Source organism: Felis catus, chromosome A2 (assembly GCF_018350175.1).
Source record: "Felis catus isolate Fca126 chromosome A2, F.catus_Fca126_mat1.0, whole genome shotgun sequence".
In the NCBI taxonomy this organism is placed as follows: Eukaryota; Metazoa; Chordata; class Mammalia; order Carnivora; family Felidae; genus Felis; species Felis catus.
In genome coordinates this window covers 74,791,769-74,812,563 of record NC_058369.1, presented here as the reverse complement: position 1 = coordinate 74,812,563, position 20,795 = coordinate 74,791,769, and the positions used below count along the sequence as shown (strand labels likewise).

Here is a 20,795-nt window from a genome sequence, read left to right as displayed (position 1 = left end):
CAACTAGCTGACAACTTTGGACAAGTCACATTAGCTCTTTGGACTTCGTTTTCCTTGTCTGTTAAATGTGTGGTCTATATAATTTTTAAGATCCTTTTCAGGCCTGGGAGTCTATGGAAATGTTGGTAGGCCTGTAGAATAGTATTGGCTATTGAAAACTCGGTGGTCCTGAAGATTCTGTGAGTATTCTTCAAGGTCAGGTTAATTTCTTCCCACTCAGCTGGGTGGCAGAGTGGAAAGAAAGTGGGGACACACATAAGTGGGATAATGATAGCAGAAGCAGATTTTATCTTAGCCAGAGAGTCCAAATTAAAGTCAAGTTTTTATCCTCAGAGAGTCACCGCTGTAAACTGTGGTCCCAGATTGCTTTTCCACACCTATGCATTAGAGGAGCTTACGAAACCAAATGCTGCATTTAACCTTGGCCTTCTGCATGTCGTCTTGCATGGCAGGAGGCAGGATAATCTTTTCCCTTTCTTGTTGTATTGCACATTTTAATAAATAACAGAGGGAGCGAGAAATCCATGGAAGCAGTTAGGGGAGGGAAAGTTATCTATGCTTGTTGAGGAATGAGGGGCATGGTCACCTCCTCAGAGGTGAAGTTGCTCGAGAGATAGTATAAAATTGCTCTCGACCACGTGCATTTGCTAAGGGAAAGGTCTTGTTACCACTCAGGCACCCAGGAGTAAAACTGCATCCATTCCACCTCTGCTATGCAGTAGACACAGCCTTCTGATCTTCTCATGTGGGACGTTTTCCCACAAAACTTTCAACAGTAAGTTCCAAAGTGTGTGAGTGATAGAGGGTGGTATATTATCACCAAAGAGCCCAACCCCTTGAGAAGCAGTTAGAGGCACATGACTTTCATCCTTTGAAAGCAAATTGATCTCCAATGGCTTCTTTCTATAGAAAGGCTCAATGTAACACTGCATGTTAACTAACTGGAATTAAAATAAAAACTTTAAAAAAGAAAGGAAGAAAGGAAGGAAGAGAAAGAAAGAAAGAAAAAAGAAAAGAAGGAAGGAAGGAAGGAAGAAGAAAGAAAGAAAGAAAGAAAGAAAGAAAGAAAGAAAGAAAAGAAAGAAAGAGAGAAAGAGAGAGAGAGAGAGAGAGGGAGGGAGGGAGGGAGGGAGGAAGGAAGGAAAGGAAGGAAGGAAGGAAGAGAGAGGGAGGGAGGGAGGGAGAGGGGCTCAGCGCGCTGGGCCAACCTCCTTTCTCTCCAGCAGTTAGTCTTCATTTAACCTGGAATGAGTTAAAACTTTGTGAGTCTAAGTTTTTTCATCTATAAAGCGAGGGGGTAAAATTAGACACTCTCTCGAGCTCCTTCTTCTATTCTATTTGCAGTTTTATATCACAAACCTCTGAAACTGGGTTGGGTGACCCATGCCGGTGCAGGAGACAAAAACAATCTTTGTCCTCTCTGCTCATCCCAGGTTCTCAGGCTGGGCCCATAAACTAGACTCACAAATGACAGACTCACAGGAGAAAACCAAACAGGAGCTTATTAGCATGGGCATCACCCTTGGGAGCACTCAGTGATGTGCAACTCAAAGGGGGTGGTTAGAACTAGGGTTTACGTAGCGGTGGGTAGCGTTTTCACAAAAGAACAACACATTCGTAGAGAAGGGACAAGACAAAGGAGAAGGACATGGAAGTTCCAGGGATGGCAAGTTGTGAGAAAGCAAATATGTGAGGAATTGCCCAGCGGTATGGGCTGGTTTCAGCAAGATCTGTTATACAGATTCCTCGATTGCTGAAAAGGCTCTCCGGTTGTTCCCAGTCATCAACTGCCATCCTTCCTGGTAGAGAGGGAGGGGCGGGGCACGTCTTTACACATTTATGCCCTGCTTTTGGCAAATAGGGAATGTCAGAGAGCTTTTCTTATATCTACCTGTTTTTAGTTGCCTTCGGCTTGTAATAATCCTCATGCCAAAGTGACGCGGTTGGGGGTGGCATATTCTGCTACCCTTTGCAGGCACATTCACCTCATAATCCCTTTGTGGCCTTGGTGATTCTAAAAGAACTCAGACATCTTCACACCTACACGGGGCTGAATCACTGTAGAATTCTCCTAACCTGGACCAAGACTAGGGTGAGGCAAGGGAGGCACTCAGATGCAAGATTCAAGCTGCCCCCCAAAAGGCAATTGTCAAGATAGATAATATTTTAGTGCAGTGTTTCAAAAAATCAAAACGAATGCCCAAATCCAAGATGAACTGAACATCAATTTTTTAGATACAGGATCAGTAACAGTCTCGAGTCGTATTGGAGTCTGAGGCAAGAGGAAAAAGTCAGTAATGCTGATTTTGTGGATCATGAATTTTTCCCATTCGTTTTGATTCTTTTAAAATATCACATTAGGGGCGCCTGGGTGGCTCAGTCAGTTAAGCATCCAACCTCAACCTCAGCTCGGGTCATGATCTCGCAGTTCATGAGTTCGAGCCCTGTGTCAGGCTCTGTGCTGCCACTCCAAGCCTGGAGCCTGATTCAGATTCGGTGTTGGCGTCCCTCTCTGCCCCTCCCCCACTCACACTGTGTCTCTGTCTCTCTCTCAAAAATAAACAAGTCAAAAAAAAAAATAAGTTAAAAAAATTCTTAATATTACGTTATTCATCTTGATTACTGTGTTTTGAAGCAAATCCTCAAATGTTGTGCCTGAGCTGAGTGTCTCACATCCCTCAACTTTAACCCTCATCGTTTGGGTTGAGCTGGCAGATATTTTCCAAGGCTGGTGGCATTCTGTCCGCTGTAAATTCCATTCAGGTCTTGGATGCCATTTTCTAGTTGAACTTGAAAATGGCATCAAATTTTGCACAATCCAAAAGCAAGCGTGTGTTTTACAGTGGGTTGGGGCTTACCAAACTGCGTATGCATGGATCTAATAAACCGATCGTTGTGATTGAATTGAAAAGTGTTGACAGTCAATAATTGGTTTGGCTGACATTTTTCACCCAACTGATTTATGGTTTTATGAAATCCAGTAAGTTTGGTAAAAATGGTGGAAATATCACGGTGTAGGCAGCATCCTCCTAGAGCAACTCAGGCTGTGAGGACCTTTCAAAAATGGGAAGAGTCCACACAGTTGTGCATAAGACTTCCTCTCAGGCTAAAGAACCGAAAGAAAATTAATTATTATGGAGGACAAAACCCATCTAAACCCAGAGAATTATCATGGAGATTAAATACAACATACTGATGGAAAGGCTTTGTGTGTTATAAGTATGTTAAGCAGCTGTTGATTATACCGCAGATATGAAACAGTACGAATTTATTTCTGTGTATCCCATCATCTGGTAAATTGAGGGTTCCATGCATCGTTCATCCATTCAGCAAGAGTTTGGGTGGGAAATGGGAGTCCCTTTACCCAACCGTACTCAGCACTGAATAAAATAAACAAAACATACTTATCCACATTCTCTGCAAGGGACAATTTTTCCTTTTATGAAAGAAAGAAAATCTCCTTAAAAAAAAAAAAAACAAAAACCTCAGTTCAACATTACTGACATTTCAAAGAATTTATTACAAGCATTCGAGATCCGGGAGGAACAACAAAGTTTATATTGCTTTGAGAGTGGCAGGGGGAAAATTAGTTTACCAAGAATATACTTATATACTGCGGTGCTTCTTTGTCATTGTCTAGATTTACCATTTCTGTTACTGCTGGGTAGATTAGTCAAATCATGTAGAAAAGGGCTTAACAAAGCAGGCAGCGTGTTCACCCCACTGACTATGGAAGCTCACGTCAAGTAGCGACAGATAGGAAGGGTGCCAGACTCGAAGGGGGGTGGAGAGATTATTGCTGCATTTGAACGTGGCAAGCCATAACTCCCCCCAAGGAAAGCAGCGCCTCTCCGATCATGACAGTGGGCGGATCTGAGGCTTGTCTGCCCTGCGCTCAGCAGTGAGACTGGAGCCACACACAACGTCCAGTCGCATCACCCTCTGTCGGATGTGGCTCATAAGCGAATCTCAAAGTCTAGTTCAGAATAGTTCTGAAAGAATTTTGCCTCCATGTGCATAGATGCAGGCTTTAGTGGCAATTTGAGATGTGCCGAATGTGCCGGCTGGCACTTCGCTCTGAATGAGCAAAATAACAGCTGGTATTTGTGTTAATGCAGTATTCTTGGGCTTGCATGATCAAGCGTTATTCCTCATATTTTAGCCCCAATTCATTTCCCACAGGTTTGGGATACATTTTCCACGGGCTTTTGAATTGACTTCCACAGGATAGACTTGCAAGTGAAGGTTCTCCGGGTTGTAAAGAAAGCACTTCTGTCATTATCTGCAAACATTTATCAAGCACCTGTGGTGTGCATGGTAGCCCCAGGAAAGGTCTGCAGAGCAATGTGGGGCCATAGAGAGAGCATGGTCTTTAGAAGCAAACAGACTTGAACTTGAATGAATGCTGGCTCTGCTGAGCACTTGGGTGAGGTCAGCCCATCGATTTCTTCATTGGCTGGAGGGATGATATGGGGACTAAATGTGATGGTTTCCATGAGAGGATCTAATTCACTTCCTGACAGTTAGCTGGCACTAAAAAATACCAGAATCCTGCCTGCCTTTCTTCCTTTTTTGACTACAGACATTATCATCCAAGGGAAACAGGAGACCCAACAGACCCACTCAAAGTTGAACAGAAAGCAAATAGTCACGGGAATATAAAAGTGCACATGTACACAATAACATTGCACACTGCACACTACGGAAAAAGCCATAGAAGCTAGAATGAGTCTCATAATTACACACAAGTTTTGCAGAGTTGAGTCAGAAAGGTGAGGGGGATTTCTGAGGAGGGGGACACAGCAGAGGGAAGCGGGGACACCTGCAGCAAGGGCAAGACTGCATGCAGGGGAGCAGGAAGAAAGAGAACTGTAGCAAAGTGCTTGTGTAATCTTAAAGAATTCTCACTTCAACCCGCCGAACCTCAGATTCTCCATCAATGTTATTAAGAACCAAAACTTTTTTTTTTCCTTCTAAATTCCCGAAGTTGTGAGTTTCAGTGTGTGGGGGAACAGGAAGAATCTTGGTGATCCCGGTTCTGCCACTAACTGGCTGCGTGACCTTGCATAATCACCTAATCTCTGGGACTCAGTTGTGTCACTTACTATATGAAAAATTTGTATTAGATGATCTTAAAGTCTTTTCCGGCTCCACATTCTATTCATGAAATAATACAAATAAGGTGGTTTGGATTACACGGAAAGAAAGAGCTATGTATGTACAATAACATAACCCACAACACATACACAACACTCAAGAAAGACTCCTGATAGTATGTGACCAATATATGCAGTATGTTTGGAAATTTACAAAGTGCATTTTAGAGACATGATTTCATGCTTTGGTCTCATGGAATGACCATTATCATTTATCGACTGTATCCGTGTATCTTATACTCTCTGAGTACTTCAGCCTCTCATTTCCTCCTCACAATAGCCCAGAAGAGGCAAAAATTATCTTCGTTCAAATGCAGGGCAAAGACACTGTCAGAAAGCTGAAGGAACTTCCTCACCATTACTGTCAGACTTCAGAGCATTCTCCGTTTATATTGTTCTGCCTCTGCAATGTTCGTTTGGGTCGTTGGTGAGCTATATATTCTCATTTCCTTATTTGGCTGCCAGCATTTTTGAAGGCAACATTTCCCGAAGTGCCTTTCATAAAACACCAGGCCAAAGAAATTGCATTGAAAATAGATTTCATGGTAGGTCAGATACATAGATAGATAGATAGGGACCATACCGTATGCCAGTCCTAAATACTTCTCAATGAATAGCAGGACACTGAAAGTTAAAATACATCCCACAGTAGAGATGTCTAGTCAACATTATTTAACCAAGAAATTCTCAAACTTACGTAACCACTGAACCTTTTTTTCCCACATAACACAAATTAATATCCCATGGATAATCCCTCAGCAACCACTGCTCTATGGCTCCCTTCTCTAACTTAATACAGCGTCCGCACAACTAAATTAACCTTGCATTTCCTTATGCAAGGAACATCTTGCAAAAATGCACAGACCAAATCCCATGGACTGGACGGTAGAGAAAAGAAATTACAGAAAAATGGGGAAAGAGGGGAGAAAACACTCAAAAGCAAAGCAAGAGCAGGGAGAGCTGAAAGCAAGGATGGTCCTTACAGTTGGCAGTGAGAAAAACCACCTGGGTCAAAAAACGAAGGGAAGGTCTGGTTGGCTTGCCCCTCATGGCGGCTGAGGTCTTGGGGGGCTTCTCTTTGAGCTGGGCCTCCCCTCTTCATCTTCTTCACTGCCCATTCTTTCTCCTGTTCACACATCACTGCACCTGGAACTGTGCCTCCCCGTACCAGGGCACAGAGAAGTGACAGGGTACCACTGGCCCCCATGGCCCCTGGCAACACCACGGAATCAACAGGACAGAGAGGGCATGCACCCTCCTCACCACACTCCCATCCTCCTGGCTCTTGACTGAGAAGTTTCCAGTGGTCAATACCCTGACGACTTCCTTCTCAGCCTCTGCATTTTAAGAGTGGTTGGAATCCAAACAGGTGAAGCCAGTCTGAAATCTGTATGGCAAGCCGGGTGTAAGGCCTCTAGAGCACCAGATTCCGAAACTCTCCGTCTGTGGGACATTCTCTCAGTAGTAATGCTCCCATCCTGGCTCGCTCTCTCCCTTTCTTTCTTTCTTTCTTTCTTTCTTTCTTTCTTTCTTTCTTTCTTTCTTTCTTTCTTTCTTTCTTCTTTTCAAATTGTTATTTGTTTGTTTGTTTATTTTAATGTTTATTATTTATTTTTGAGAGACAGAGAGACACAGAGCAGGAGTGGGGGAGGGTTAGAAAGACATAGAATCCAAAGCTGTCAGCACAGAGCCTGACACAGGGCTCGAACTCATGAACCATAAGATCATGACCTGAGCCGAAGTCAGATGCTTTAACCAACTGAGCCACCCAGGTGCCCCTCAGTTTTTTTTTTAAATTCTAGCTAGTTGACATACAGTGCAATATTGGTTTCAAGAGTAGATTTCAGTGATTCATCACTTACATACAACATCCAGTGCTCATCATGACAAATGCCCTCCTTAACACCCATCACCCATCTAGCCCATCCCCCACCCACCTCCCTCCATCAACCCTCCGTTTGTTCTCTATCTTTAAGAATCTCTTATGGTTTGTTTCCCCCGGCTCTTTTCTCATTTCCTATTTTAAAGAGAGAGAGAGTGAGCATACCTCAGAGGCACTGGTGTTTTCTTTCTCCTTCATCCTCCACTGTCGAGAACTAAATTGGGCATTCTGGCTTCAGTACAGAGACAAGACAGAGAAAGGCGCCATGTTGAGAATGGCAGTTCCAGAGGATTTTCTTTCGTGTGTAAGAGGAATCCACATGGCAAAGCTTCAGGTGCTCTTTGGAGTGGCTGTCCACTGAAAGGACAATTCCGAGTCCTTGGCCACTCAGTGGGGATGCCTGTGAGGCCACGGATGAACCCCACGGTGGTGGGGGAGTGCCCTGCAGGTAGATGCTGACAGCTCTCTTCTAGGAACTAGCGGCTGTCATTTGAAGGCCCAGTTGGGCTCTGATCAATGCAACGTTCCAGCCCAACACATTTCGTCTGAACTGTCGTTTGACTGGGATCAGCCTGGCGCCAGCCACCACTTAGTTTTCTACACCAGAAGATACTTCACTGTCATAAAAGAGAAGTAAAGTCAGGGATCTCCTTCTTTTCTCAGCTGGGCTCCATATCCTCCCTGAGGCTGGCCGCTCTTTCCCGAGTTGAGCTCTGTGTCATTGCATTGTGAGGTTATGAATGTGGCATTTAAAGAGAACAAAGCAACACTGAAGGGTTCAGAGAGGAGAAGATTTCAGAGAAACCCTCTCACTTCCCCCAAGGAAAACTCCCCTGAGTCTGGTTGTCTTGGAAACTTGTATGTTGTAAATCAGGGGGAAGATAATCTTGTATGTCGGAGGTTCTAAAAATTAACAGTCCTTACGGTAATTACCACATCCGGCATTCTGCACCCCATGGAAAGAATTTGACCAATCTTGAGCTAAAACCAAATGGTCCTTGGAAACAACCTGGACAAGGCAGACAGTTATTAGAGGCAGAAAGCAAAAATGGGATATTTTCCAAGCTCCCTGAGTATAAATATCTCAGTGAATACATTTTAAGCATCTTCAAGGCACAATCTGCATACCATTTTCATTGCTACTGAACATCCTTAAGTGATAAAGTAGGTATCTTCATACCAGAAAGGCAGGCCTCCATGTAATCAAATATTTTCTGGGCCACAGAGGCCCATTATCCCACTGCCTTGTCTGACCTCCCGCCCTCTTCTTGGCTCACCCAAGCCACATCCTCTCCAAACGGCTGCGGCCGTGCCCACACTGCATTTTGTTCAGTTCTTTGCGTTTTGATCAACTCTTTGCGTTCTTTTTTTAGGAGAACATTTACAAACTCAACAGCAAGGGTTCTCACCATCAACTGCACATGGGGATTACCTGCAGAGTTTCTTTTTAAATCCCAAGGCCGAGGTCCCACCCAAAGATTCAGATTGGACTCTAGTGGGGCGGGTCACAGTTATCATCATTTTTTAAAGCTGTCCAAGTGATTCCAATGTGGAGCCAGGGTTGAGGATAACTACCTATTGTCTTGTAAATAGGCTCACAATTATTCATTTCTAAAAGAGCAAATTCCTACCTCTTATTTATACAAAACGCTTTTTACATGCAGTGTTGGTTGCAGGAGCGGTGCTAACTTTTATTCTATGATATAATAAAACTAGGTCTTCGTTTCTAAAAAGATTGAGCTGGTGTGACTTCTGCCCTACCCCTCCCCAGATTCACAGCCCACCAGGAAATGAAAACAACCATAAATGTACTTTGTTATCCACTGGAACCTCTCCCAGACTCTGAAGGTGGGTCATTAGCCAGTATTTGCAGAAAAATCTCACACCTTGTGATTCACCTCTGACACTCAACATAGAATATGAGAAATAAATAATCTTTTAACGCCCTCTGCAAATAAGAGTTTATGAGATGCTAGATGGCGTCTTATCCAGTCTATACCTGGGCTTCTCAAACTCTTATTTGCGTATGAAGCCCCCTGGGATCTTGATAAATTTACACTCCAATTCAGGAGCTCTGGGGTAGAAAGCCGACTCCAGATTCTGCATTTCTAATGAGCTTCCAGGTATGGTCCAAAGCTCAACAAACCTTAGATGTCCCAATAGCTCACTTCATGGGTCAGAAAGTTACAGGTAAGGACCTCTAAGAGGCACGATGCAAACCAAGGTCTATCTGCCATAACACCTTGTCTACTGTGCTAAATCTGCCTCTTTTTAGTCTTTTTTTCATTGTGGGATTTTCCTCTGTTTAAAGAAATCTCATTTAAATCACAGAACGATTTCTTCCTTGCAGATGAAAACGGAGGTAAATTGCACAGTTGGAAGAAAGACTCTCACTGTCCCCTGTCTGGTCTTTCTCGTAGCTCCCGATTTAAGTTTCAGTCTTATCATTGCTCAAGAACCAGAAACTCTGCAGTTACGGGGGAGGATGGGGCCATACATTCTTCTCTTTATTTGGTAAATATACCAGTTTTGTGGAACTGTTTGTACCCAACTGAAACTCAAAGAGATTCAATGGTCTGTGACCACTGAGAAATCAGAGAAGTCAGGGAGTGTCGTTCCAGGTTTTAGGCCCAACATCGCCTGGCTATGTGTCTATGAAGATCACACCTTCCTGCGTTTCCATTGTCTGTTGTACAGCCATGGAAGCACAGTTGACACAGTCTGCTTCCATTGTGTGTGTAGGGGCGGGGGGAGTCTTCTCTTACACCATCATTTCAAGACGCTTTTTCAGGAGCAAAAGCCGAGATACACATAAAACGGTAGCAAAATCATCCTCCAAGTGTAGAGTCCATACAGAATTAGAATGTCATTCTTTTTACCTGCCGGAAGATCCTAGTGTGGTTTGTAGAAGTCCTCTACCCTCTTTATCAGAAGTGTGAGAGCTGGCTACAAAATGACATTTGCAGGGGCACCTGGGTGGCTCAGTTGTTTGAGCGTCCAACTCTTGATTTTGGCTCAAGCCATGATCCCAGGGTCGGGGGATTGAGCCCCAGATCGGGCTCCACGCTGACTGTGGAGCCTGCTTAAGATCTCTCTCTCTCTGGGGCGCCTGCGTGGCTCAGTCGGTTAAGCGTCCGACTTCAGCTCAGATCATAATCTCATGACTTGTGAGTTCGATCCCCACGTCAGGCTCTGTGCCCACAGCTCAGAGCCTGGAGCCTGCTTCAGATTCTGTGTCTCCTTCTCTCTCTGCCCCTCTCCACTCATGCTCTGTCTCTGTCTCTCAACGATCTCGCGGTCCGTGAGTTCGAGCCCCGCGTCAGGCTCTGGGCTGATGGCTCGGAGCCTGGAGCCTGTTTCCGATTCTGTGTCTCCCTCTCTCTCTGCCCCTCCCCTGTTCATGCTCTGTCTCTCTCTGTCCCAAAAATAAATAAACGTTGAAAAAAAATTTAAAAAAAAAAAATTAAAAAAAGATTCTCTGTTTCTCTCTCTTTCTCCCCCCGCCCACCCTGGCCCCTTCTCCCCTGCTTTAGTGCATGGTCTCTCTCTCCCTCAAAAAAAAAAAAAAAAAGTGACATTTATATTAAGCATCTTCTCTCCAGTCACATCTGCTTTCCAAAGTGGCCATTCCTGTTCGAATGGAGAATTTGCTTTGTGATAATTGGGATCGGTGCCATCATTGTGAAGCAATGTATTCTATATAAAATGCAAGAAATGTCTTCAAGAACATCCACCCCTTTAAGGTTCTTGGCATGTTGTTTCGTGTATCCCGTAGGTAAGTGGGTGTGTAGACCCAGTAACCCAGGCAAATCCTTAACACTCGCCTAATGTCTGCCTGTAACAGATTGGACAGGCAGGTCTTTATGATCATAAGGCTTTAGGAAAAAATAATCTCATTCACATCTTCATCTTCAAAGGACAGGAGAAACCCAACAGAACTTGTACCCATATCAGTCACCAGGCTTAGGATCCATCATGGATTGACCTAAAAGAAAACAAATTGGGAAAATAAGGTCTTAACCCCCGTCAACCCAAGTCCAATATGTGGATGGATGTGTGTTTGCATTAAAGGGTTGGACTCTATGTGTATTATGTAACTTTTTTTTTTTTTTTTTGAACAATGAACACCTTTATTCCATGACTGAAGATAGGAGGGAGGAAGATTCGTTTGCCTTTCTGGCTTTGATTTTCCTCAGAACTCTAGCTCCTTGCCCCCTAGCACAGAGCCATCTGCTCGGCCATGCTGGCCTGGTCTTGAAGCATGGGAGCAGCTTGCCCTGCTGGGACTGGACCTCCAGAAGATGCTGATTTGGGCATTCTTTTTCCTGTCATCATATTTCTTCTGAATTTTCTTTGATCGTTTCTTGTAAAATGTCTTCCTCCTAGGGAGTCAGCTTGGCCCCCTTCTTGCGGCCCAGGGGCAGTGCATAGTGGGACTCATCCCACTGTCGGTACCGTGTGCTGTCGATGAGCACGATCCAGTTCTTTGCCAGGGTCTTTGTGTAGACCAGTTCATTGTTGGATGCGTCATAGACAACCTCAGTAATGCTTGTTTTGCATGTACAACATTCAGAGCCCCTGGAGAAGTAAGTCCCCCACACCCAGCCTCAAGCCAGGGGACTTCTTATTCCCTCCCTGAATGCAGACTGTGTGTATGCCAGTGGGGGGAAGGGGGACAATCTTATTGGTGGGGCGGGGGGGGGGACTTCCCAGCTCATACTTCTGCTTCTTGTGGGGGCTTTCTCTCAACCCCATCTTGTGGCACTCAGGCCAGTTGTCCTGAGAGATGCCCATCGCTTGCGGTGCCCGCTGCGAAAAAGCTGTGATGTAGACTTTAAATCTTCATGGGGCGCCTGGGTGGCTCAGTCAGTTAAGAGTCCAACTTCTGCTTAGGTCATGATCTCCGGGTCCATGAGTTCAAGCCCTGCGTTGGGCTCTGTACTGACAGCTCAGAGCCTGGAGCCTGCTTCGGATTCTGTGTCTCCCTCTCTCTCTAACCCTCCCCCGCTCACACTCTGTCAACAACAAACGTTAAAAAAAAAAAAATTTTTTTTTAATCTTCATAGTTACATGTATGTGTGCTCCATACTTGCGTGTACGTATAGTTGTTTTATTGGTTATATATACACACAGGCATGTATTTATTTAAAAAAAAATTTTTTAGAAACACCCACTCAGGGATTCTGTAAAGTGTCCACTTATAGGGTCATCCGTGTAGTTTGGACAGATCAGCAAAGTGTGAGCACAGGGGCAGAAATGACATTGTCTGGGGTTTTCCTTTCTTGCCTTTTCTGCCTGGGACGTTTCCGAGAGAATGACTAAGCAGTGCCGGAGATTACGAATTTGCTTAAGTGTGAATGGCTGATTGCCGGGTGCAGCGCCCGGCCCTCCCCGAAGGTGATTGACTGGGGCTTCAGGTCCTCACACTTGATGCCCGGATTTGACTCGGAAAGTCTGCCAAGTCTTTTACTCGGAAATTTATCTTAATTAGATCTGAAAGACCTGCCACAGTAGAATAGTCACACCGATTAAAATGAAAAACAGGAGAAATTACTGATCAAATTAATCATAATGTCGGGTTACAGCTGTAGGTCTGATGTAATTTGCCACTCCAGTGAGTTACATCGGCCCGGCCCGGGAAAGGGAGCTGGCTTTACGCTGATCCGTAACACCCGCCCGCTCCAGGCGGCCCGGCAGGAGGCTGATTCCATTCATTTTCTTGGCTTGCTCTGACCTCCCTGCTGCTACTAGAAACAAATCAGGCACCAAACAAATGGAGGGGGGTGGGGTGGGGACGGTGAGCGGGGAGGTAAACGAGAAACATTCTCTTATCCCAGTGATTGTACGACTTCAAAATGGTGAGTCGTTTACAACTTGGCTGGGCAGGCTTGGGGCTTTGTTGCTCGTTGGGGTTTTCGCTTTTGTTTTTCGTTTCCACTTAACCTCATTTTAGTTTTACTTGTGGTGACCTGACATTGATTAGATGCAGAACGGGAATCAAAAGGTCAGAGGACAAAATCTTTGGCCCTAAGCAATGAGGAAAAACCTTTAGAAAAATCTCCTTGCCAACATGGCTCTACAACTGGGGCATGGATTGAAATAATGTGAAGTGTCACAGCAGAGAGGAAGAAGCCCGGGCTGTAAGAGCTGATTGTCCCCACCAGGGTACAGTCCTGGTATTCTGATCTTTAAATTAACATCCCTTTATACCCTACCTTGGGTTAGAGCGGGGTTGAGTAGGTGGGTAGGTGGAGTATACTATTTTTTTTTAAGAAAACAAGTCAGAGACTAGGTTCTTTTCAACAAATAGCCTTGACTCCGAGCTGTGATTCACTCAGTGTTCACAAAACATATCGCCCTATTAGCAATACAGAGAAGGCACCCTAAAGGACACCCTAGTCCAGACATTCTGTTGGCTATTCTCAGAAGTTAGAATTTAGGAGCAATGTAGGACTCCTTCCAATCAGTTCTGCTCTATCCCTAGCTGGGGGTGGGGGTGAGACTATGGGGATTGGAGTCCTCTTAAAACAGAGGTGACTGGGAAGGTACAGAGAAAGGAAGCCTCCTTTCCATTCAGTGGCGATTAGATGACTCTGGAGCAGTAAGTTCTTCCTTTGTGAACATATGACGGGTTGTCCAAATCCCATTTAGTCATCCTGAGACCAGATGCTTAGACCCTTTCATCTCCAGTGTGAAAAGGCCCCCATCCTTTCTTCATCCCACCGGGAATAAATCTGGTACCTTTTGTAAATGAGGGAGATAGGCAGTCACAGAAGATAAGGTGGCCTGGGCACTCAGGAGACCATGCCTTCTGGACCTTTCTATGGCTCTTTATGAAGATTTAGGTGGGACAGTGTGCCCAGACTGGGGAAGGATATAACAACCACGTTTTGAGTGGTTACTATATTGGCTTAGTTGTTTGTAACCAGATTTTTTTTAAAGAAAATAATAATAGAGAATAGAAAATACCAGGGTATATCACACATAGTAAAGCTACTTATTTTTTCTTGAAGCTTCTGTTTAAGTTATATATGTGTAGATATATGTATATTGTTATATATATACATATACATATACATATACATATACATATATATATACATAGAGAGAGAGAGAGATTTGTCCATGTGTTTATTTGTGTGTGTATGTGTGTGTGGGGGGGGGGGGTGTAATACACAGTAAAGCCTTGGTTTGTGAGCATAATTCATTCCGGAAACATGTTTGTAGTCCAAAGCACACGTATGTCAAAGCAAATTTCAAGAACCAGTGGCTCAGTTGTGATCATGTGACATTCAGCATCATGCACTAACTCATACTGCAAGACCTCACTCGTTTATCAAGTTAAAATTTATTAGAAATCTTTGCTTGTCTTGCAGAACACTCGCAATCCAAGGTTTTACTATATATATATATATATATATATATATATATATATATATGTATATATTCTACGTATGTAGTGTGGGCTTGAGTTGTCAAGTGTATTTCTTACTATGGGACAAGGTCGGAAGAATTTGAAGAACCTTGCCCTGGAGTATCTAGCTCTTCAGGGAGGCAGAGGTGGGGAACCTTAGACATATGGTGGGTCACAAAGCAGCTTTATCAGAGTCCCAACATACTGAATGTGATGATGAGCTCCTAAACACTGAACACTATCCCCAACAGTCAAAAAGACCTAAACGGTTATGCCATTCACCACCACCCCCCGCCCCTCCACACACACACACACACACACACACACACACACACACACACACACACAATGCAGGGAAGGAACCTCAGCCTTATACCCCCAGCCCTGTGGTTGAAAACTCACAAAGCATTCGTAGTTTAACCATCCTATTAAATGAGAAACTGAATAACATATTAAAAGCTCACAAAGCAGTCCCACCGAAAGTGAATAGATCACTGCAAAGAAAGAGTGAAAGCAGGAGAGAGAGCATGGTGGGAAGGAAGCAGGGCCTCACGCTGATTTGGGCTCTTGGAGCATTGATCAAGGGAAAAGCCTCATCCAGAGAGTTGCAGGTTGGGAGCCAGGTCCGTGGGCTCCGGTCAGAAAAATCGTGGGCTGGAGAGCTGCACATCAAGGGCTCCTGCAGTCTCTCTCTGTTGGTTGTCCCACCTGGTGTGACCCAGGCCAGAGCTAGCATCATCCTCACTGCCCTGGCCTTCCTTCCTCTCTTTTCTCCCTGTTCCAGTCCTCTCTGCAAACCCTGCCAAGCTAACCTGCCTAAAATAATACTTAATTGCATCCCCCTCACACAAAAAGCCCCCTTCTTAGCTTTCTTAGCCTGAGTGCTCTGTCCTGCCCTCCACCTGGTCTCCCACTGCCTGAAGGCCCCCAGCCCCGGCTCTGCTAGGGCCCTGCACACCTGCCCTCTTCACCACTGCTCTTCATACTTCCCTGCCCTTCCTACTCCCTGCACTCTTGTCCAGCCCTCATAAGTGCTCTCCTCTTGGACTCACGCATTCGGCACTTAGCACGTGCCCTCCGAGTCTTTTTTTTTCTTACCCCATCTATGGACAAGTTTGTTTTCTTACTTGAATTATAAGCCCCTGAAGAACAGACACTGTGTCTCACACCTCTGTACATCCCAGGACTGTCTGTAATTGTTGTAAGTGGTGATGTCTCATTTCACAGTTATTCATTTCATAAATATGTAAGTGCCTGTTATCTGATGATCTTAAATTTGTCTGCAAAATTACTCGAAGATAACAATTACTACTGAAAGAAATGTTATGCATTTACTTTTATATTTAGAGGAATGCCTGGCACATAGTAAGGACTACAAAAACCTTAGATCTTGTTATGGTTATGATTTCTTTCCTTCTTTTTTTTTTTTTAGTGTGTTTTTTTTTAGTAATCTCTACACCCAACATGGGGCTCGAACTCACAACCTTGAGATCAAGAGTCGTGTGCTCTTCCAACTCAAACATGATTTCTTTGAAATTGTTTTTTTTAACACCATTGTCCTTTGCACTATCTTCTGGTGGGCTTTGGGAAATGCAGAGCTTCATTTAGGCTACTTCAAATCAGCCTCTTTCCTTTGGGAGGAGATGTACATCAGAGCAAGGACCACCGTTTTCTAATTAATCTTCTGTTTCTTTTCTCTCCCCCTCGTCCCAGCAACTCATGGTGGTTCTTGGTATTTAGAGTATAATAGAGAGAGGAGCAGGCCTTCTTCATATTTTATAGATCTGATTGATTTGTGAGTTAAATCGTATTTTCCAAAACATGAAATAAAACAGATAGACCCGAGGAAGATGAAAGGGAATCTCCCACCAAGAATGTAGCTCAGGCCCCCACCATTGGACACTGGAGACTCTTGCGTGACATGCTGTGCTGCTTCAACCCCACCCCCGCCCCGAGCAGACTCTCCCAGTAGAAAAATGATAATCTAGTTTATTTTTTAATATATTTTAAAATTTTTATTTATTTGTTTTGAGACAGAGCATGCACCAGCAGAGGAGGGGCAGAGAGAGGGAGAGAGAGAATCCCAAGCAGGCTCTGCACTGTCAGTGCAGAGCCTGACACAGGGCTCGAACTCACAAACCACGGGATCATGACCTGAGCTGAAATCAAGAGTTGGTGGCTTAACTGTCTGAGCCACCCAGGTGCCTGGGTCTAGTTTAAAAAATAAAAGTAATTTTTGAGGCTTTAACACATGCCGGGCACTGTGCAAGGTGTTTTTGTGTATGTTTTCCTATTTGGGCCCTGCAATCACTTATAGGAGTAAGGAAACCACGGCTCAGAGAAGCTGGTAACTCACCAAAAGCCCACAGCTTGTTAGAGGTGGAGCTGGGATGTAAGCCCAGACTGTCTGGCTCCAACCTGGGAGACCTCACGTGTTCTTTTATGTGGGACGGTCTCTGTGTATGTCTGCTGTCCAGTGTAATTACTAATAGTGCCCATTTCATTCTCAGAATGGTCTTGGTTTGGGCAATAAATCATCCAGGTCCCTTCCCCCAAGATATGCTCACTATGCTGCCTTCAACATTTATCCAAACTGCCTCTACCTGTTTTCACCTCACTAGGTGCCATTAAAGCTAAGACATTCGGGCGTCTTCTTAATTTGGTGAAAAGATGGAATCAGTCATTTTTAGAAACATATTGTGTTCTTTCTACTAGGCAACTTACCTAATACTTTTTCAGAATGTGATCCTATTTGAGTCAAGAGGATCCTTGGATGCGGGCCATAGGAGACACCTTCTTTTCCAAAGTGGGATTTGGAAAAACCTATCTGGGATGGTTCTTGGATCCTGGCTGAGGTGATGGACACCATGCCAGCAGAATTATAATTTAGAACAGAGATTTACCACTGTTCTCAAAAAAGATGATGTTCAGTGAGGATACGTGATGGGTAAAGATAATGCTCAACATATATTGTAAGGAGAGGACAAGAAATCACACACACACACACACACACACACACTCACACACACACACACACAGAACTAATGATTTTTTTAAATCAAGGTGAATAAGAGTCAAAAGTGCAATGTCATTAAAAGGTTTGCAGCTGACATGGAGGAGAAGGGGCACAAGGTTTCCTAAACAAGAGTGGGGGCTCCAGGAGCTCCTGGGTGGCTCAGTCGTTTGAGCGTCCAACTTGGGCTCAGGTCATCATCTCTTGGTTTGTGAGTTTGAGCCTCGCATCAGGCTCTGTGCTGACAGCTCAGAGCCTGGAGCCTGCTTTGGATTCTATGTCTCCCTCTCTATCTGCCCCTCCCCTATTTGTGTGCTCTCTCGCTCTCTCTCTCTCTCTCTCTCTCTCTCTCTCATAAATAAGCGTTAAAAAAAAATTTTTTTTAAAGAATGAAGGCTCCAGAGTACTGACTGCTCCAGCCTCTCTCCTTCTAGGTGGTCCCTGAGGGTGCTTCAGGGATGTCATGATTCCCAGATTGGCCACACATCAAAATCACATGGCAAGGTTTCTGCAGCAAGTATATCGTAAGAGAGAGAGAGAGACAAAGGGAGAGAGATTGAGATGAAGGTCTGGGAGACTGGACATGTAGATCAAAAGACACAGCAAAGAATTTCATTATATGGACTTTATGTAGATCACATGTCAAACAAATGTAAAAAGGAAAAATAATGACGTTTATGAGATAATGGGAAATATGACTGTTGACAGGGTATCTGATGATATTTAGGGATTATTTTTAATATTTTTAGGTGTGATGGTGGTATGTAGTTATAATTTTAGGAGGGTCTTTTGAAGATACATATCTTCCAAATTTTCCATATCTGGGATTTTTTTCTCAGATGATGTGGGAAGGAAGAAAATAATATTGGTGGAGGTTATTGGCTAGGTATAGATAAAATTGACCATAAGTTGGTATTTATTGAAACTGGGTGGTAGGTCCATGGGCATTAATTATAGCATTGTGTCTTCTTTTACATGTGTTTAAATATTTCCAAAAGAAAAAAAGAAAGAAGTTTGGGGTTTTTTTTTTCTTTTATTTTTTAATGTTTATTTTTCAGAGGGTTGGGGAGGGACACAGACAGGGGGACAGAGGATTCAAAGCAGGCTCTGTGCTGACAGCAGTAAGCCCGATGTGGGGCTCAAACCCACAAACCGTGAGATCATGAGCTGAGCCGAAGTCAGACTCTCAAACAACTGAGCCACCCAGGCACCCCAAAGAAAGAAGTTTTAGTCACCTGGGGATTCTTTAATAATATAGATTTCCCTCACCCAACCCAGAACTACAAAAATCAGGGGTGAAGTCAGTGATTCTGGTGATCAAGGAGGTTGAAGAACTCCATCCCTGTAGAATTGTAAACAGTTTCTTAGATCGGGATAAGTTAGCCAAGGCTCAGGACACTATACATACCAAATATGGTTGATGGGTTGAGACACCGTATCTTAAGAAACTGAGGTTTTTCAAGTGAAAGATTGAATAAGGGAAGATGGTTGTTAATATCTGAGGAGTTGTAAAAAATAGAAAGGGAACTAGGAAACTAAAAATAGAAAAGATCTTTCCAATTCTCAAAAAGAAAAAAAAAATGAAAGGCTTCCTCTTCAGTGAGGTAGATTGAATATGTGCATTTATCTCTACACCCCCCCGCCCCAGGGGAGGGAATTCCACTAAAACGAAACTGAAGGAAAATTTATTTTAATTGTATAAATCCAAAAAGGCAAAGAGAAGTGGAGAAAAGACAGCAGTGGACAAGCAATGTCAAACCAAATTCTGGAAAAGCAGGTGGAGGAGTTAACCAAGCTGAGAGAGCTAAACCCAGAAGAGCACAGCGAGAAGCTAGGCAACCCTGGAGACCCCAAAACCTTGGGGGTTGCAGACACCACTGCACGGAAGACAGGGTTGAGGGGGCATGTTGCTGAAAACACGGACATTGGTTAATGACAGCATAATGAATGAATAGTTAAACCCTCAGCTTCCTCCTCAATCCAAGCAGACAGGCAACTATCCCTCTAGCAGCTTTATGCGTGAGAAGCTAAACGAGAGACCCTCTAGACCTGGAGACATAAGTATGACTGTCTATGTGGCCGGGGATAGCTCCTTCCTGATGACCATGGTGTCAAGGGAAAGCCCACATCCTGAGTGATACAACCTGGCCTCATTGGGCCACTTACATCATACACAGGTGTTCAAGTATGTGGACATCTCACCACTCCCCACCTCAACCACCCTAGGTAATTGGTGGTTTCTTCTCTGGAGAAACCTGACCACTAATCGAAGAGAAAAGACTCAGTTATCAATATTGGGGATCTCCAACACCACCAGGTCTCTGCTTTATTCTTATATGTGAAAAGACAACAAAGAATGACTAAATATTTGAGAAATGTCTTTGTCTGAAATCAGAAACTAAAATGAGCCAGGGAGAGGGCAGACATTTTGTTGGAAATAGAAGCAATAGAAGAAGAATAATTTTATAAAAATTTTTGAATTAATATCTTACAGAATATCCATTGAGACCATGCATCCACAAAACACGTAACAAACAGGTACAATACACAAGGAACCCTTCAAAATAATTCAGGGACTATTTAGATAATAATTTAAAAAATTATAGCAGAAATAAAAATTCAGTAGAAGGTTTAGAAAATAAAGAAAATATCTCAGAATGTAGAACAAAAGGAGAAAAAAGGAGAGAACAAATTAATAAAACAGGGAGAAAATACCAGATCCGTCCAGGAGGTCTAACTTCTAACTGAGTAAAAAACAAGAAAAAAAAAAAGAGAGAGAGAGAGAGAAAATTACTAAAGAATTAATTCCAGAAAATTTCCCAGACTTTAAGAATGTTACCTCATTGAAAGTCTCACTGAATAAATAACCTAATGAATGAGTACTAAACAAAACACCTGTAACATGTCATTATGAACATTTTTCCCAGGGAAAAGTGAGGGGGAGAACAGATAAAATACAAAGAATGAAGAATCAGAATACATTGGGTTCCCATAGCAATACTTGAAGCTGAAAGACAATAGAACAAAGCCTTCAAAATTCTAAGGGAAATGGTTTTCATCTTGCATTTTATATACTGCCAAGCTATCTATCAAATACAAGAATAAACTAAAGATTCAGATACAGAGTCTCTGGAAAACTTGTCTCAAATTGATCTGTCATGCATTCTTCACCAACTTTACTGGAATAAGTGTTCCACCAAAATGAGAGTAAACCAAAGAAGAGGAAAATTAGAGGTTTACCATCAAAAGGGGCAAAAAGGAACCCCCAGGCTGACAGTTACACCGTGGGCTTAAGAAAGCAACCAGTTCACCTTGTGGCAGGAATATTGA

General features: G+C 43.6%; 1 protein-coding gene and 1 pseudogene across 5 annotated transcripts in view; one reads left to right on the top strand and one right to left on the bottom strand.

Annotated features, from left to right (window-relative positions):
- Positions 1-20,795, top strand: part of POU6F2 (POU class 6 homeobox 2) — a 496,186-nt gene that overhangs the window by 376,154 nt on the left and 99,237 nt on the right. The gene's annotated exons all lie outside the window — the stretch shown is intronic.
- On the bottom strand, positions 11,231-11,832 carry LOC123383831 (annotated as a pseudogene).